Source organism: Macrobrachium rosenbergii, chromosome 10, assembly GCF_040412425.1.
Source record: "Macrobrachium rosenbergii isolate ZJJX-2024 chromosome 10, ASM4041242v1, whole genome shotgun sequence".
Taxonomy (NCBI): Eukaryota; Metazoa; Arthropoda; class Malacostraca; order Decapoda; family Palaemonidae; genus Macrobrachium; species Macrobrachium rosenbergii.
The window spans coordinates 45681527-45698670 of record NC_089750.1 but is presented as its reverse complement, the minus strand read 5'-3'; the positions used below and the strand labels follow the sequence as shown (position 1 = coordinate 45698670).

General features: G+C 36.3%; 1 protein-coding gene across 3 annotated transcripts in view; it reads left to right on the top strand.

Annotated features, from left to right (window-relative positions):
- LOC136842618 (neuromedin-U receptor 2-like) overlaps positions 1-17144 on the top strand; it is an 833892-nt gene that overhangs the window by 599075 nt on the left and 217673 nt on the right. The window contains exon 1 of one of the 3 annotated variants that reach the window (XM_067110226.1): positions 4231-4839. The exons of the other annotated variants lie outside the window; for them this stretch is intronic. The gene's annotated coding sequence lies outside the window, so the exon portion shown is untranslated. Of the gene's footprint in view, positions 1-4230; positions 4840-17144 lie in introns of those variants that run through there. 3 annotated transcript variants of the gene reach the window in all.

The following is a 17144-nucleotide window of genomic DNA, read 5'->3' as shown; positions in this document are numbered from 1 at the left end:
CAATAATAACACCAGTAAAAGAAGAGAGACACCGCTGGGCTCTTATGGGGCCATGAACGAGAGATATGAAGGGGGGATCATCTGATTAATAAATCAAAAGTTAACGAAGACTTGAATGTGCTTAAAAACGAACTGACGGCTTTTAAAGCCGAATGCATAATAAAGAAACTAGAAAAAAAACACCAGGTTATGACGGAATCACTTTAAAGATTATTTTAGTGGAAACCGAAATGACCCCTCCTTTACTCACTAAACTGTTTTGCAGAATATGAAATGAAATAAAACAAAACCGGATGACTGTGAAATGGAAATCATAGCTGAGGGACTAAAGAAAGATGACCTGTCCAAATAGTGTAACTATAGAAACGCTGCGCTTAGGCCGCTTGAAAAGAAAATATTCCTTATGATTATTCTCACTGGCTGAAGCAAGAAGCTGATAAAAAAAAGCTTATGGATGAACAAGCTGGTTTTAGAAAAGGCAGGAGTTGCACAGATGAAATATTTGTCTTAAGACATTGTTCTGCACTGCATGGAATTCGATATCCCTTTCTGATAGCTTTTTTGATAACGAGATTGAATTTCACAGACCATCATTATGGGGTCTTGCATGATTTTTGCATTCCCATTAACTGTATAAAGCTAACTGAAGTAACCCATGAACGAAGCGGGTGCAAACTTAATGCTAATGTTGATGGGGTCTTTGCCGTAAATGATGGGAAGCTACAAGGAACTGCCATTTCATGTTTGCTCCTTTCTTTTCTCATAGACATCATAATGAAAAAAAAAAATTGGTCAAAGATGGTAAAGAAAATCAAGATTTGAGGTACACTCGTCAAGGAAAGTGAGGATACAGTTTTTTTATATCTTCGGACATATATTGCTCAATAATGCGACATCTGGCAACTTTAGAAAGGGGAGGAGCTTCAATCTTATTGTGTTTGTTTTTTGCTTGACCTCCTATAACTTTCAGTCATGTTCTACGGTTCTGAAATCATTGATAAATGCAGTAGTAGGCTTTACAGTATTCGTTCAAGTTGTAATTTGCAACGACAGTTCTGAGCAAAATAAATATTTTTCGACATAACCTACCAAGTAACCTTACACAAATGAATTTATGACACCACAATGAACGGAATGCTTGCATAATTGGAAACGCGATCTTCCATAATGAAATCAAGAGTTAAATTTGAGCAATGTCCAACGAAAAACGTGGGGAACAATAAAGGAACAAATGCAATGTTATGATGAGAGAGAGAGAGAGAGAGAGAGAGAGTTGCTGTTGTGTAAGCCTAGGCCTATATGTAGAGCTACTCATTTCATTATTTTTTTTTTTTTTAGAGATTGAGCGATACTATATTTGTATAGTATGTTTTAACAATGGAAGAGAGAGAGAGAGAGAGAGAGAGAGAGAGAGAGAGAGTTGCTGTTGTGTAAGCCTAGGCCTATAAGGAGAGCTACTCATTTCATTATTTTTTCTTCTAGAGATTGAGAGGTACTATATTTGTATAGTATGTTTTAGCAATGGAGAGAGAGAGAGAGAGAGAGAGAGAGAGAGAGAGAGAGAGAGAGAGAGAGAAACTATGGCAACGTCAAGAAACATCCAGTTACTTGTGTTTTCCCGCCGAAGTTATCGCGCTATCCCTCACATCATAGAGAACGCTCTTGCGGATTTAAATAGATTTGGTCAACCTACCCTAGCTATCACAGCATTTACTGCCATTAATTCCAGCTGACCTTTAACACCATGAAATACAAATATGAATCTGTAAAAATTAAAGAAATTATCATTACCTCGTATGATGATGCAATAATAAGCCTGTTCATAACGGAAAACGAGTAAATATTGCTGTTCTGATAAACAGTACTACACCGAGATATTCACACACTATCTTTTAGATCTCTATGAACGAAGTCATCTGAGAAATTCTGATTACTTCGGACATCCATGTTGTTTTTAAGTATCTGAACGTTTTTGTTTTGCAGATTTAACATATATGATATAATTTGCATTGTATTTCCATATTCTAGAGTAAATTTACCGAGATTATGAGTTTTCTTTAAGAAAAAAATTAAAATTCGATGAACGAAATCTAATGAAAACTGTATCCTCACTTTCCTTGCCGAGTGCACAGTACAATAAAAACTCAACAAACTTAATTCCACAGTATTTAAAAAATAACTTGCTTAACGAAATGTCTCATATACCTAGAAAGTTGATACTCAAAATAAATCTAAGAAAAAAATAATGAGGACAGAATATGCACAGAGGGAGGAAATAACGTTAGACTGAAAAAGAATATATGAGGCTGAATCATTCAGATACTTAAGAACACTGATATCCAGTACAGGCTCTCTGGAGTAGGAATTTAATGCAAGAATATGCAAGCCCAATCAAACAATGGGTAGGTTGAGGGAGATTTCGAAAAGAAATAGATTGAAATAGATCAGAAATCAAACAGACTGAGATTACTGTATATACAAAAGTAAGATTATAAACTACAATTGTATTGGTACAGGATTATAAATCTTGGTATGGCAGGAAGCAAGGTCTTAAAGATTTTGTAAGTTTTAGAATAAAACTTTAATTAGGAAGTATATCAGTAGTCTGATGGCGGGATTGGGTTAGAAATGACACAATACGGGAAACTGCGGAAATTCGATAAGCAGATGACGTAATGATGAAAAGAAGATGAAAATTGGTGTGGCTTTTAATGGAGAAACTGTTATTCATAAATCTTGTTTTGGCAGGAAACCTGACCTGGATTATTTCTAAATGGACAACAACAAGCATATCGTTTTGTTGTCATTTGAATCATGCCTAATTGAACCGTTTAAAATATGTACATCTTTCGAAATAAATGGATGAAGTTTACATTTTCCTAGGCCAATATTCATATTATCAAAACTTTCTATTATGTAACTAAACTCCATTAAATTTCTTTCAAACACGTTATTAGGATACACCAATTACTTAGCGACGGTCCAGTGAGCAGCACGATTATTATCTCTCACAAAAACAAACACCGGACTGTTAGTTCTGTTTTCACGTTATTTACCTGTTTGAAGAACACAGTATTGATCGCATGAATTACATGCGATCAATACTGTGGTCTTCAAACAGGTAAATAACGTGAAAACAGAACTGAACATCATGTGCAGAGGATAACAGTCCGGTGTTTTTTTTTGTGAGAGATAATAATCGTGCTGTTCACTGGACCGTCGCTAAGTAATTGGTGTATCCTAATGGGGTTAGCTATACGCATCCTTTGGCATCGTCAGGAGAATAAATACCACAATCATTACATTAACAGATAAAGAACTCTCAAGGCGCAACCTGCTAAATGAATGTTGATGGTTGGTGGAGGAATAATTTAAATTTGATTTGCAAAAAGATTATCAGGAGACTTTCATTGACCATGGAAGCCAGTTTAGAATATATGCGGCATTGTTTAGCCAACTCTCCTTTGTGGAAATGAAGTTCGAGTGCTGAATGGGCATGAAAATGGCTGACTGGTGAGAATAATTGTTTGTGCCGCAGATGTTTTACAGGGAGAATTGACAGGGTGTTCAAAGTGGAAATGCACAAAAGTGGTAAAAATTTTACCGCGGAGGAAAGGATGCTCTGAGATGGGTTTGCAATGAAGAACGAATAGATGACGGACTTGCGAAAAAATGTATAATATGAAAGCGTTAGGAGAGGGAGGAGATGAAGTCTTAAAAGATACCGGATATAAAAAGTGGGAGAGATGCTGGAAAGGGATTTTATATCCAGGAAGCATGTAAGCGTGTAGGTGATGGAGGCGAATGCCAGAATGCGTAGTGGGTTTGATGAGCCTTTTTTGTAGTTGTATGAACAGGACAATACTGCACAGGTGCTTTTATGCACAGAGGGTTCATCCACGATTCAGCAGTCATAGCATGAATGTGGCAGCGACTACTGTTAAATTTATTATCTGGACCACACAAAGTTGGAGGAATTGCCTAATATTTACACACATATCATATATGCACATATATAATTTGCACATATTAACTGTGAACTGGATATGATAAAAAACATAATTACTACGAAAGGGTGCATCAAAAGGCATAATCACGGTGGAAGTATACAAGGCTACATATGTTGGTCACCTGTGTGGGGAATCATAAATTATTGTTTATTAAGGCTACACCTGGTTAGCTAGCCACGATATCATATTTGATCTCTTCGCGTTTGCCCTGTAGTTTTTATACTCGTAAGTCGCAGGTAACACGGACGCTGGGCAAATACACCTTCCATTTCGGAATGTGGTGCAATGATTTTGCGTTCTTCAATAATGCTGATTTGGTAACTTCGTATTTTATTGTACCCGTTTGATTAAGCAAGTTCCCCACACGAAAGTTAAGAACTCTGAGGTGAAAGCAATGCATTGTTATAATGCCGTTATCCAGTGGATGGATGTGAGGTCGTGATTTTTAGTGCAATGCAGCAAAGCGATGAAGTGATTTGATAATAACAGTCATAATTCACAAATTAAAAACAAAGTGCATTCATTGTTCGTTGAAGTAAAGAACTAAGCTGTTGCGAACCCCTGTTACTAGGCGGTTAATTAGAAAATAAATTGACACTGTGCAACGAGGCGAATATTTCGCATGCCTGACGTTATTTATAGAAGTGAAAGAAAGATTTTAATATAAAAATAAAATCCGCATAAAGGAACTTGGTAACTTCAGGCTCCCACTTGACGAACGCGGTACGGAGGTTGGAAGTGAGCTTGCATGCTTCTCTAGCCTTCTCTGAATCAAATCATGGCTAACGCTCTACCACAAGAGCAATATCCCTCGTTTTAGGGTGGACGAGTAAGTACCTTTCTCTTGACAAAACTGTAAATTTTTAGTGTTTTGTTTGAGGCTGGTCGATAGCCGTAGAGTGTTTTCCTTATTTCATTGCCAGTTACATTAATTACCTGTCTTTGATGCAGTAACGTAGTACTGAAATAAATGTTGAATTGAGAGAGAGCTCACCAATAATAAGCGAATAAGTTTTGCCACAAACTCCTATTACATATGAGTGAGTATAGCTCCTGGTTCGAAGATACCTTAGGTTTATGAAAAGCCCTCTTATTATTTCATCTTTACTCAGCTATATCCACACTGCCACGTATTTATCTGTGCAATAAAAAATATAAACCTATTCGAAAAATGGTGGTCGCTATCTAAGTTTTAATAGTCTAGACGAAGGGCAAATATGGCCTTCAGACTCTTCTTTGAGAGCACAGTCTGTAATTGCTGGAAAGACTTTCTCCTGAATTTTAATTAAGTCGGTGAGTTTGTTTAAAATGAGAATGTCTAATTTGGTAGTGTAGGCTTTAAGGTATTTAGGGCGAGAATGTTCCTTAAATGGCGCACAGTAGAAGGCACTGAAGTTCTTTGGTATATCCCTTAGACCATAAGTTGCCTTACTTTCTGCCTCTCATTTTTCATTTGTCCCCTTGGGTCTGCCCCACCCAGCTTTCCAACCTCGTTATCATTTTGCTTTTCACTCTGGTCGAGCCCAATGAGAGTTTAGAAACGTTCCCAGTGGTCTGTTCAGCTCCTGTATGACGATAAGGGCCTGAACCCAGGGACCTCTGAGGTAAAGACGGCCATTATGTGCCATAGCAGTTGGTAATCTGTTTGAGACAATAAGCCACTTTGTGCTATTGCAGGCCCTTATCCATACGCCACCCTTGAGTTCGATAAGGCGTTGAGGGAGTGAAAGGGCTGATGTGGACCTCTTGCCTCTTCACTACAATCAGAAACGAGAGCCTTGACGAAGTCATGATATGGCTTGGGAGAAGATGGGAGGGAAGAAGTACACCTCCAACTACACAGTCATGTGACTGCATGATCTGGAGCACTGAACTGTTTTGTGGCAATGGAACAATAGTTCCTTCACATACAAAAAACATTGATTCAATGTCGAAAATAAAATAATCTAGGGGCCTAAAATGCAGCACTATTTAATGGTTGCGTGTAAAAATGACCAATAGTTATTTGCAATAATAATGAGTGTTATGGTCATTATAAGTCTCAGTATTTAGTGATGATGATGTGAGGCACGCATTGATATTCTTATGACTAGGAGGTTGAATGTACTGAAATCAAGCCAGGAGAAAAGTACTGATGCTTTAGTTTAATGTAATGTTGATTCAAAGATCCAATATGTGCTGAATGAGTTAAATGTAACAATACAAATCACGTATTATAAAAGAATTTAGATTCAATGTACCAGTCTAATCAGGAAGGTCATTTTAATGACAAAGGTGAATCTGAAGCACTGTTTCATTGTTTGAATGTATTGATAACTCACTGATCGAGTTCAACATTTGAAGTCCTACCATGAGAAAATATACAATGATGGCATCCAGATTTCCAGTATGAATACCTATGCCAGAAATTTTAAAAGAAGATGTTTTAAATACCCAATATATAATAATTATTTAGATGAATAAATCATTTATTGGATGACCAAAGTGAGCTGAATAAGGGAATGAATGCTAAGAGGAACATTAGGAACTAAAAAATCAATCAGTAACTCTGTGGCCTTTTCATCAGATCTCATTAGTTAATGATTAACTTTGGTGGAGATCAGAATTCATCAGTAAAACCCTTTCATGATTGAATGTTAAGTTGTTTTAAGGCTGCAAAGTACAAATCTGTGATGCAGTACCATATTGTCATTGAAATTCATTTCCATTTTTGCTTTCAGTTATTTGTAAAACGGATATTGTCTACCAAACACATTTTGTAAGAGAACCACTAAATCACATCATTTAACCTTTAATTTTATATTATATTCATTAGTTTTTCTAATCCCTCTCGAACTGTCTACACTAGAAAAAAAAAGAGTTTCCAAGTTATGGTTTGGAAAGACCGTGCCATTGGTTTGCTTTCAACCAAACTCATCATGTTTGGTTATATTATTAAAATTTTTCTCCAGTAGATTTCTTACGAATTGCCTTTAACCAAGGTCATCTATTATCTATGACAGTCTCATTTTTTCTTTCATTAATAGAGAGCTTTAATATGAAATCACAGTTTCATTTACCAGTCTGACTGTAAGGCTACGTGTTTCTGACGATTTCAGCTCTGACAAGAATTTCATTCCAGTCTTTTGAAATGCATATTTCAACTGCAGTCCGTCTGGGTAACCATTCAACTTCCGTCACAATAAGCGCTTTTAACTGCAAGCTTGTGTTGTCTGTCATTTGTTGTCAATTTGTTAATTCAGATGTGCAAACACATGTTTTGAATGCTCTATTTCGAAACCTCCCTTTCCGTGTAATCTTCTGACAGTTAACTTGTTCTCGATTTGTTTTTACGTTATTTTTAAACTAGAGAGTTACTCTGGTTTGAAATAATGCTAGATTTATGTCAAAAGTTACGATTTTAAATTTTAATTACCTTGCTTTCATAATATAACGGTAAGCATACTAGTGTTAATTTCTTGAAATTTGCAGCCTGGTTTGCTGTAGTGATTTCCATAAAGTTGATTTTTGTGTATGGAAGCCTTTCATTACTTTATAAAATGCCTTGTCAAATGTTATCCAGGACAACCTTTAAAAACGTTAGTGGTGTAAAACAACAACGAGGATTTCATATCGTTCTAGCTTTGGAGCAATGATTTTTGAGGCTATACGAAGTATATTCCGGTTCTAAGAATTGGCCATAATGATAGTAAAAAGTTTCTATTGAAGTTACAGATTGTTTTAGCATTTCAAAAGTACTAATAGTTTTGCTGTTATGTCTTTCATTGCTTCATAAATATTCAATCACCCCATTTCCTCAATAATGATTTAATTTCGTGCAACACCTCATGAATTCATGACCTTATTAATCATTGACAAAGTTACATCGAACATAATCCGCTCCTCAAATGCCATACACAGTCGGACAGCAATTACATTTGTTATCACTGGATTTATGCAAGGTGAATGAGGATTTCGAAAGGTATTAAAATTAATTACTCACCTATTTCAATGGTCCAAATCAAGCCAGTCTGTTCATTAGCTGACATTACGATCTGTGTAAATCTTTTGAATGATATACAAGAGAGAAATTACAATTTGAAAATGCAACTCCTAAGAATAATTCAGGCTAATCTTTGGTGAAACAAGTTAAAAGCCTCCACCTTGCATTTAATTCTCTGCTTTTAACTGGAGATAGGAAATTATTAACCATCCCTACAGTGAAGCAAAACTAGTTCACACAGCACATGATATTGGGGGGTCTTTGGTTGATTGGTTGATTGATTTATTTGCTTGTAAAACTATTACCACGGCAATCGACGCCGAAAATAAATCAATTACCAATATCACCATACATTACACTTCAATTTAATATTTTCAGGGGTAAAAATAAGATTAAAATAAATGATTAAATCTCATGACCAGCTTCTTCAACAAACTTAAAAACCTTATATGCAACATCCTTTCAAGACGACTGTATGGGAGATGACTATTCTCCTCACGTCGTTCTTGGAAAAGACAATATTCTCAAGCTCCAAGACTAGCTTATTCGATCAGCAGTTCCACAGACCGGGACCAAGCAGTCATTACAAAATTGCTGGGGTTGACCAACCATTGGAAACCACGAGCCATGCATACGTGTACAGTTCTGTTGACATAATACTACAGTCACACAGGGGATTGATATGTGTAATTTCCAGCATTTTCTGGTTACTGCCAACCAAACCCTTCTTTAATTTTCTTTAAATGCTAGAAAATATGTCTATAAAGACCAATGGAATTCATATTCTTCTACTAAATTGTCTGTCATTCAAAATCCAATACGCCTGTGTGTCCTAACGCCTAGCAAAATGTTATTTTCTTACCGTGACCACTTAATACTGAAATCTGCTCTGGAATTTGAAATAGTAGAGGATATTGCGTACCAAATTTTTCTAAAGTTGGTACGGCAGCATGACTATCCAGAAAAATAACTCAAGTTCATTCCTAACAGGTTAAGATTTCGTTTACCACTCGCCAGATCCCATACAATTAAGCAGTAAAAATTGAGGAATTGTTTCTTAAACAGCCACCATGCTTTATTAAAAAAAAAAAAAGTCAAACCCCATGCCTCCAGCTGATCAGGAGTCATTTGTGTAAATATGTATTCTTTTCCAACATTGGTTGTTCATCAAGACCTACTTTTTTTTACCACGTTTGTTTTTCATTCTGTGAACACAATTAATCTCCTATGCAACCTGCGGAGTGGTGTGGAAAAAATCCAAATGGGTTTTTCATTATGATTTAAAAAATACTTGAGATCCTTTCTCGTAACCTTATCTTACTTTTACGACTTGTTTTAGAAAATTACTTTTCCATGTGAAAAAAAAAATTTAAGTGTGGTGTCCCTTCTCAGTAAGCACTCACATTAACAATTAAAGATCAACGTTCAAATATCTATTCTCTTTGGAGCTGCTTACTTTCCAACAAAATATGCTGACAGAAAATAATCAGACACTTTTGCTGCAATTTTACACATAACTTTCTCTGTTTAAAATAACCTTGATTTTAAAATCAGGCTGATTTGATGCTGCCTTTTTAACTGGTTATCAGGTGATGCATAACTGATCCTGTTTACCTGACTGTCAACTGTGTTGTTATCTAGTGAGCCTAAACTTATCTTCTTTAACTTACTACTATTCTCTTTGGTTTTTACTAGCGGCATGATTGTCAGTCTACAAAGGAAGACAATGTAATATCAGATGATTGCAATTATTCCCTTATCCCAAATGCTGCATGCAGTTGTTGCTAGGCTTAACTGAGACGTGGAATGAATCATTATGCGGTGTATGAGGCTGAACTCTAAATAAACTAAGATTTTATTTATTAAATAATCTCTCACTGTGCTCATACCCCATCGTTCACATTCTATATGCAACATATTACTAAGTCATTCTTAACAGTTTGCAATAGTTGGTGTTACCTTTGACTCAAATATTTCTTTTACATAGCATTGTTAAATACATCGTTGAATTCAGTGAGAAAGTTGTGTTTTCTCCTGGATTCCTATATCTGCTGACAGAAGCCCTCAATAACTACGACTCTCCATACAGAAGTTTCATTCTCACTAGAGGAATGCAGAATGCTGTAATGAAGACCACCAGAAATTGGCACAGATCTTGGCTGATGACTTGAAGTTTCAACAAATTAACAAGAACACAAATGAGGATATTTGCTATGAAGGATCCTCCAGGACTCACAATGGCACATGGTGATTCTAACCCAGGATACATATTATGCAACACTGTAAAAATCTACAAGCTGCTCTCTGGCTCAATGTCAGACAAATATGGACTCTGACCTACAACCTTGCCTAGGAACTCTATGATCTCGTCACCCCTTACATTCTTGACAGATACTGCCTCCAATTGATGACTACGTGGCAAGAAGGCCCTCTTTACTACCCACAGAGGACATCTGTATTGCCGAATCCACCGTAATGGCTCTAGTGAATGCCCCAACAGTTATAGTAGGTTTATGGTGGATACCCTTGATCTTTCTACCCTCCCACACAATAAAAATGCTTCTCAGGGATGAACTCCATCAAGGTAATCGAAACACAACTAAAATACTTATGAATAACATCTTTCCAAACGACATAGTGGAAAAACAGATTAGAATCACCATGAAAAAATGATACTAATGAGACCTCCAGCACTGAAGACGACCAAAAAAGTACTGTCACAATTTTAATGGAGGAACTACAGTAAGTACACCACAAACCTAGAGGATGAATAACTAAGTTTTGAATAAAAGTAAAATATTTCCTAACTATTATAGAAAGAAGGGTTAATCTTAAATATATGAAGATCAATTAGCTCCTAACGAGTAACACCCAGCACCCCAGAGACATCGCCACTCATGCATCAGAATGACAACCACCAGACTTTCAACGCATTCTCTTTCCACCGTCAGGAAGCATCCATATTCAACTACTGTCAACAGGAACATTACAGAAGGCCTGAAAGGACTGAATTTATAAACGCAATGAAAATCATAAGCTCCTCTCTAGACCACGGATGCTTATGCCTTCTTAAGGCCTCACTCATCTTTTATAATAAGCCCAGCATACAGCTAATGAAACTGAATCTCTCCAAACAATAATAAGAATATAAGAAATTAGTTAAAGCTAAACCTGGTAACCAACACCAACAGGAGAGGAAGGACAAAGAAGGATAAAGAGCGCTTACACCTGAATGAGCCATCATACCAGTCATCAGCTGGCGACACGCCAACCAGTCCCGCTCCAAACCAAAAAACTATAGTATACCATATCAACATATCCGAGTAAGTCTCCACGCCTCAGGAATCGGAAACGGTGACAAGACCATCTGGTGCCAGACTAACCAAGCAGAATTCAGTACACCCTTACCTTATAAACTGTTTGCGTTTGAACTCTGATTCTGTAGAGAACCACCAGAGCGTGCATCGAAACGTAATAGGAAATAATAAACCTATTGCAACAGAACATCTTTCCATGACCATAAGGAAAAATACACCAACTGCCTACCGAGGGATGAAAATATAATGCGAAAGAGTCAGCACGGCCTCTTGCACTTCGATCAGACACTTAAAAAAAAACTGACTTCTCTGAACTCTCAAAGTACGAACACTAATTTTGGGAGAAAGATGAGTTTAATATGAATGCAGTGGTACTTACCTTTTCACGTTCTAGTGGGTGGCTCTGTTTGAAATGCTGAGATTGAAATACGGAAGGGAATCTATTTTTATTTTTTAAAACCGTCCAAAGGGGGTTAAAACAATAGCGTGGCTGTGATATCACCCATTATACGGCTAATAGACTAACCTCTTCCTTGGCTGCTTAGCTAAAATAGGAATCAACAATGGGGACAAAGTAACGTTTTTTATAAAAACGAAATATCTATCAAAAACTTGCGGTTATGATTCGAAGCAGGGCCTTTCAGCTCGCTTGCACAGATGATGAAGCAGAAACGGTAGAGTGGTGTCGGATTTATATACAGTATAGTAACATTGGATGCTCCCAATTTTTCTTTTATGTGCGATGCTGAGCTGCTCCAGTGTTAGTAATATGTTAGACCTTACGTACAGAATGTTTGGCATTTTAATCATCATAACGTTAGGTCTTTAAAATTAAAGGACTCCATACTAAAGTAAAGAAATAAAGGTATAGTTCAGAACACTGGTGTGACTGGCAACGTTTCTCAATTGTTAGTAAAAATAAAAAGCATAAATGTTACAAATTAACTGATCAACATAGTTTGCTAAGGCCGTTAAAAAATCCCGGTACAAGAGGCCCTGTTTGCAGGAGAAGAGCTTAAAAAGATTGGGCCTCGGCCTAACAGAGTGTTTGTACTGTACGTTGTGTTCTAAGAATTACTTGCCTATATCAGATCAAATTTATCTTTTGTAAACATGCAGACCCACAGAACATATAACTGAGTCTATTACATAGCCGAGGCATGTATAAAATATGCTTCACTGTACTATTAGCATGATCCTCAGTGAATACTGGAATAAGCAATCAAAACAAAGTAAATAAAACAGTGAAACGGCGTCGAGAGAGAAGTCCAGTTTGTCCACAGAATGAAGCGAACTGACACCGAGCAGAACATTAGCATAAACATTTTTGTGTTTGAAGTCTACATCACCTAGAAGCATTCTAAGTTTTCGATCCATACATAACTTCATAATATATATATATATATATATATATATATATATATATATATATATATATATATATATATATATATATATATATAATATATGTGTGTATATGTGCAATGAAATATTTAAGGCTAACGTTCCAAACTCACGTTAATGTTATTTTTTATATTTCGAGTTCAGCTTTAATTATTAACTACAAAGCGAAAACTATTCAGATCAATCATTTAGTATGTACATAGGAGGAGTGCAATACCCGATTACTCCATCCTTTTCTCCTCATTACATCAGTCACCACTGTAATAAAAGTTCTAGCATCAGTACAGTTCCGATGTTTTAATTTTCCTCTGCACATTGAATGTTGCCGTAATATTTGAATTGTAAAGCTCTTGATATTAGAATAATATTACAGGACGCCAAAAGTGTTGCATACGTGCTTATGTATATATGTATGCGTAACCATACAGTCAAATGGAAAATACTGAATTCTGCATAATTATTAAGGTACCAGTGACGAGAAAGTCAAATCACAGACTACAAAACGGCAATTCTGAACGAGCAGTTCAGTGCCCCACCGACGAAAGTTGTCACAAAAAGAAAGCATCAACGGTCAAGCTTTGCGTTTAATTCATGCGTGTGTATATATACATACATATATATGTATATATGTATATATGTATATACATATATATGTATGTATGTATAAGTAATCAACACACAGTCACGTGTGTAACAAGAAGAAATTTCTAACTGACATCGGGATCGAACGCAGCTCTCACAACTGGAGGGCAAGGACGCTACTCACTAACTCACATAGGCCATAAAAGAAGTTGGAACCTAAGTACCTCTGTGTAAATCTTTTGAATGATATAAAAGAGAGAAATTACAATTTGAAAATGAAACTCCTAAGAATAATTTAGCCTAATTTTTGGTGAAACAAATTAAAAGCCTCCATCTTCGGATCTCTTGCATTTAATTCTCTGCTTTTAACTGGAGATAGGAAATTATTAACCATCCCTACAGCGAAACAAAATTAGTTCACACAGCCCATGATGTTGGGGAGTACTTCTGCCTACCATATCAGTGAGTTTTACTCAACTTTCCTACCTAGCAGTGACCCAGCTGATAGCATTTCATTCGAATTATCCCTCCAAGTGAATATGGTGGGAGTAATCAACACACATCCACGTGTGTATCGGAAATGTATTTCTGTTACTTGGGTTCCAACTTCTTTTGTTACGTGTGTGAGTCAATTGGTAGCGCCCTTGCCTTTCAGTTGAGAGACCTGGGTTCTATCCCACGTGAGTCAGAAATATATACTATATATATATATATATATATATATATATATATATATATATATATATATATATATATATATATATATATATATATATATATATATATATATATAAATTTTCCTATTTTCACTGGCAGTTATATTGATATTTAACATTAGTTGCTGTTTTAACAGTCTTCCTGAAAAAGTCGTCTGATTAATTCATTCATAGCCTATCAATCTACAAGTGCTTATGCTCATGTGTATGAGTGTATGCAGAAAAAAATAAATCAAAGGAAGTTTTGGGCTTCTCTGACTCAGGCTCTAAAACTTCCTCCAACAGCTGTCTCACTTCGAGATACACCCAGATTATCCGCCTCGCCTTTTTCCTCTGACTTTCTCCTTGAATGGAAATTCCTCCGACATTTTCCGGAGCGAAGCGGAGTTACTCGGTCGTTCAAAGGAATCTGAAGGACAGCAATGATGAAAGCCTGCCAAATGCGTGTAATCAGCCTTCTTAAAACGACTTCTCTCTCCCGCGAGGGTTGAGCTTAACTTAATTTTCATATTGTAAAAAGTTTTCTTAGGTCGGTGAAATAGGCTTGACGTTTGGATAGTCAAACTAATTACAGCTTACACATTGAGTAAAGCAATGCATCTAGCGCTTAGACGGCTCCTTAGCCCATCTACCAAGCATAAGCTAATACTGTCATATAATAATAATAATAATAATAATAATAATAATAATAATAATAATAATAATAATAATAATAATAATTATTATTATTATTATTTTTTTTTATTTATTCATATCCACTAGTCGAAAGGTTAATGCCGTTGATTAACATCATTCTGACAAGTTGCTTAACGGTCTTCCAGATTTCAGCTATAGCAATAATTCAGGGAAAGAGTTTTAATGCTTTAAATACAGCCTAAAACAGAATCTCACGCCAGGTTTTTGGAAAACCGTAATTGCTTAACAGCAGATACCAAAATAAACTTCACGTGACGTGGCATCCAAACCTTTCATGAATCTCCTTTGTTTCCGTCACAGACCCGCTGTCACCTAGCGAGTGATAAAGGACTACAATGTCTTCCGTTGCTGCCAACGGAGACCATAATATCTCTCTCTCTCTCTCTCTCTCTCTCTCTCTCTCTCTCTCTCTCTCATATAGCGGTGCCAGATGTTTCTGGGTACATTTGAAAGAAACCTCTCATGTTTTTGTCTATGTATATCACCACATGAAGACTTTTAGTGCTTCTGAAGTCTCCCTCTCTTTGATCGTGGTCACTTACTGAAATATATATATATATATATATATATATATATATATATATATATATATATATATATATATATATATATATATATATATATATATATATATATACACTAACAGTTTCAGAGAGAAAACAAAGCCTCACTGCCACATTCATATATTTAACTTGAGCCTAGTTTTAGCCTCAAGCGTCGTGGCTTTTCAACACCCATTCTCGGAAGCAAGATTAATTTTTCTGCAAGAGTGACAAGAATCGAAAAACCTGACGAGTAAGAAAAGTTCTCTCTAAGCGCAGTCACTGAAATTATGATCTAATTACCACATTCTTTCATACTAGAACGTTCATCACCCTTGAACGTGTGTTCTTAAATTTGCATGTTCTCAAAGATATTGCGCTTTCGGAATAAAAACAATAGAAACGGAAGCTGGTTTTAATCATTCATAATGAACATTCGTTAGAATAAAGGTCTCCAGTTTCGCAGAGATATAGAAACCTAACCATTCATATTCTCCTTTAGAATAATTTTAATGATATGACTATGATTTCAGTGTGTTTGTGGCTGCCAAGGGGAATTCGTTTTCCATTAAATATACGCAGTAATTCACCGTGCAAATGAGACCCTAATTAAATTTCAAAAGAATTAAAATTTAAACGGGTAATAAACGGACAACGAACATGAAAGACGAGTAAAAACAAGATGTTACCTGATGTCATGAAAAACACACACACATCGAAATTATAAAAATTCCGGTTTTATCATGAACCAAACGCAGCACATAGAAAATAAGGTATTCCTTGTTTTAAATAACCAAAGATAGATTGTAGAAGTATTTACAGATGATTATGTAGGCAGTACAGACGCGATAACTGCCCACATAAGATTATCATTTATGCATGTTTGTGAAAGGTCGATTGTTTTCATCCTGCAATGGTGTCAGAATAACAATCATTTCTTTTCGATTCATTTTCATTTCAGTCATAAAATCATCAGAATTAGGTTATCTTCGAAAACTGTCGCCTCATCTAATCGGTAACTGGATCAATGGGAATATTAGATCACAGCTGATGTTGATCTTCAGTCGCCCAATGCCCCGACATCTCCAGATGACGATGTCTTTTTCATGAGAATCCCCATGCTTAGATATTGGATTTAGGGGACTGCTCAGTACACAATACAAAAAGATCGAACTAAATTGGGATGCACTCTAGTGATAGTGAGCTATCAAGTGTTACATAGTCAACGCTAATTCTGAACTGGTTTTTAACTTGCTCGAACATCATGACCACAGTTGTTTTCGCTATGGGAAATTTCACTTTTTCCACTAATTATTACTCTTTTTTGCTTTCTCCGTTAGGTTCCTTGATATCTCCTTCTTCCCACGTTCATTTTGTTCACATATAGGAAAGAGTTTTCTGGGGTCCATATGAGGTAGGTACTCGACATATTGTTAAGAGGCTCAACCTGGGGCTTATAAATTTTTAAGTGAGAAATTATGGTAGAAGACGCTTTCAGACTTTGGCCACTTATAAGCATATCTTGTGACGGTAAAAGGCCTTTTATAATACAGCCCTACCAACCTGTAGATCAAGGCTTTGTCCTGACTATACACTTGGGAAATCCCGCGCTGTCTTGTCATATTTTTCAAACACGTACAACGGTGCAGGTGACATCCTTCTTCCTTTTGACGTCACGAACTTGGCCGGGATGACTTGGGCAAAATGGATGAGAGAGAGAGAGAGAGAGAGAGAGAGAGAGAGAGAGAGAGAGAGAGACGTTAAGACAGTTCGAAGCTGGCAAGGGTCTTCAAGACCGAGCTCAACTGATCAATTCAGTTGGACCTTTAATGCTATCATGAAAAAACACCGCTGGCAACTCGACTTGGTCTCGACTCCATTTTATGGAATGATAA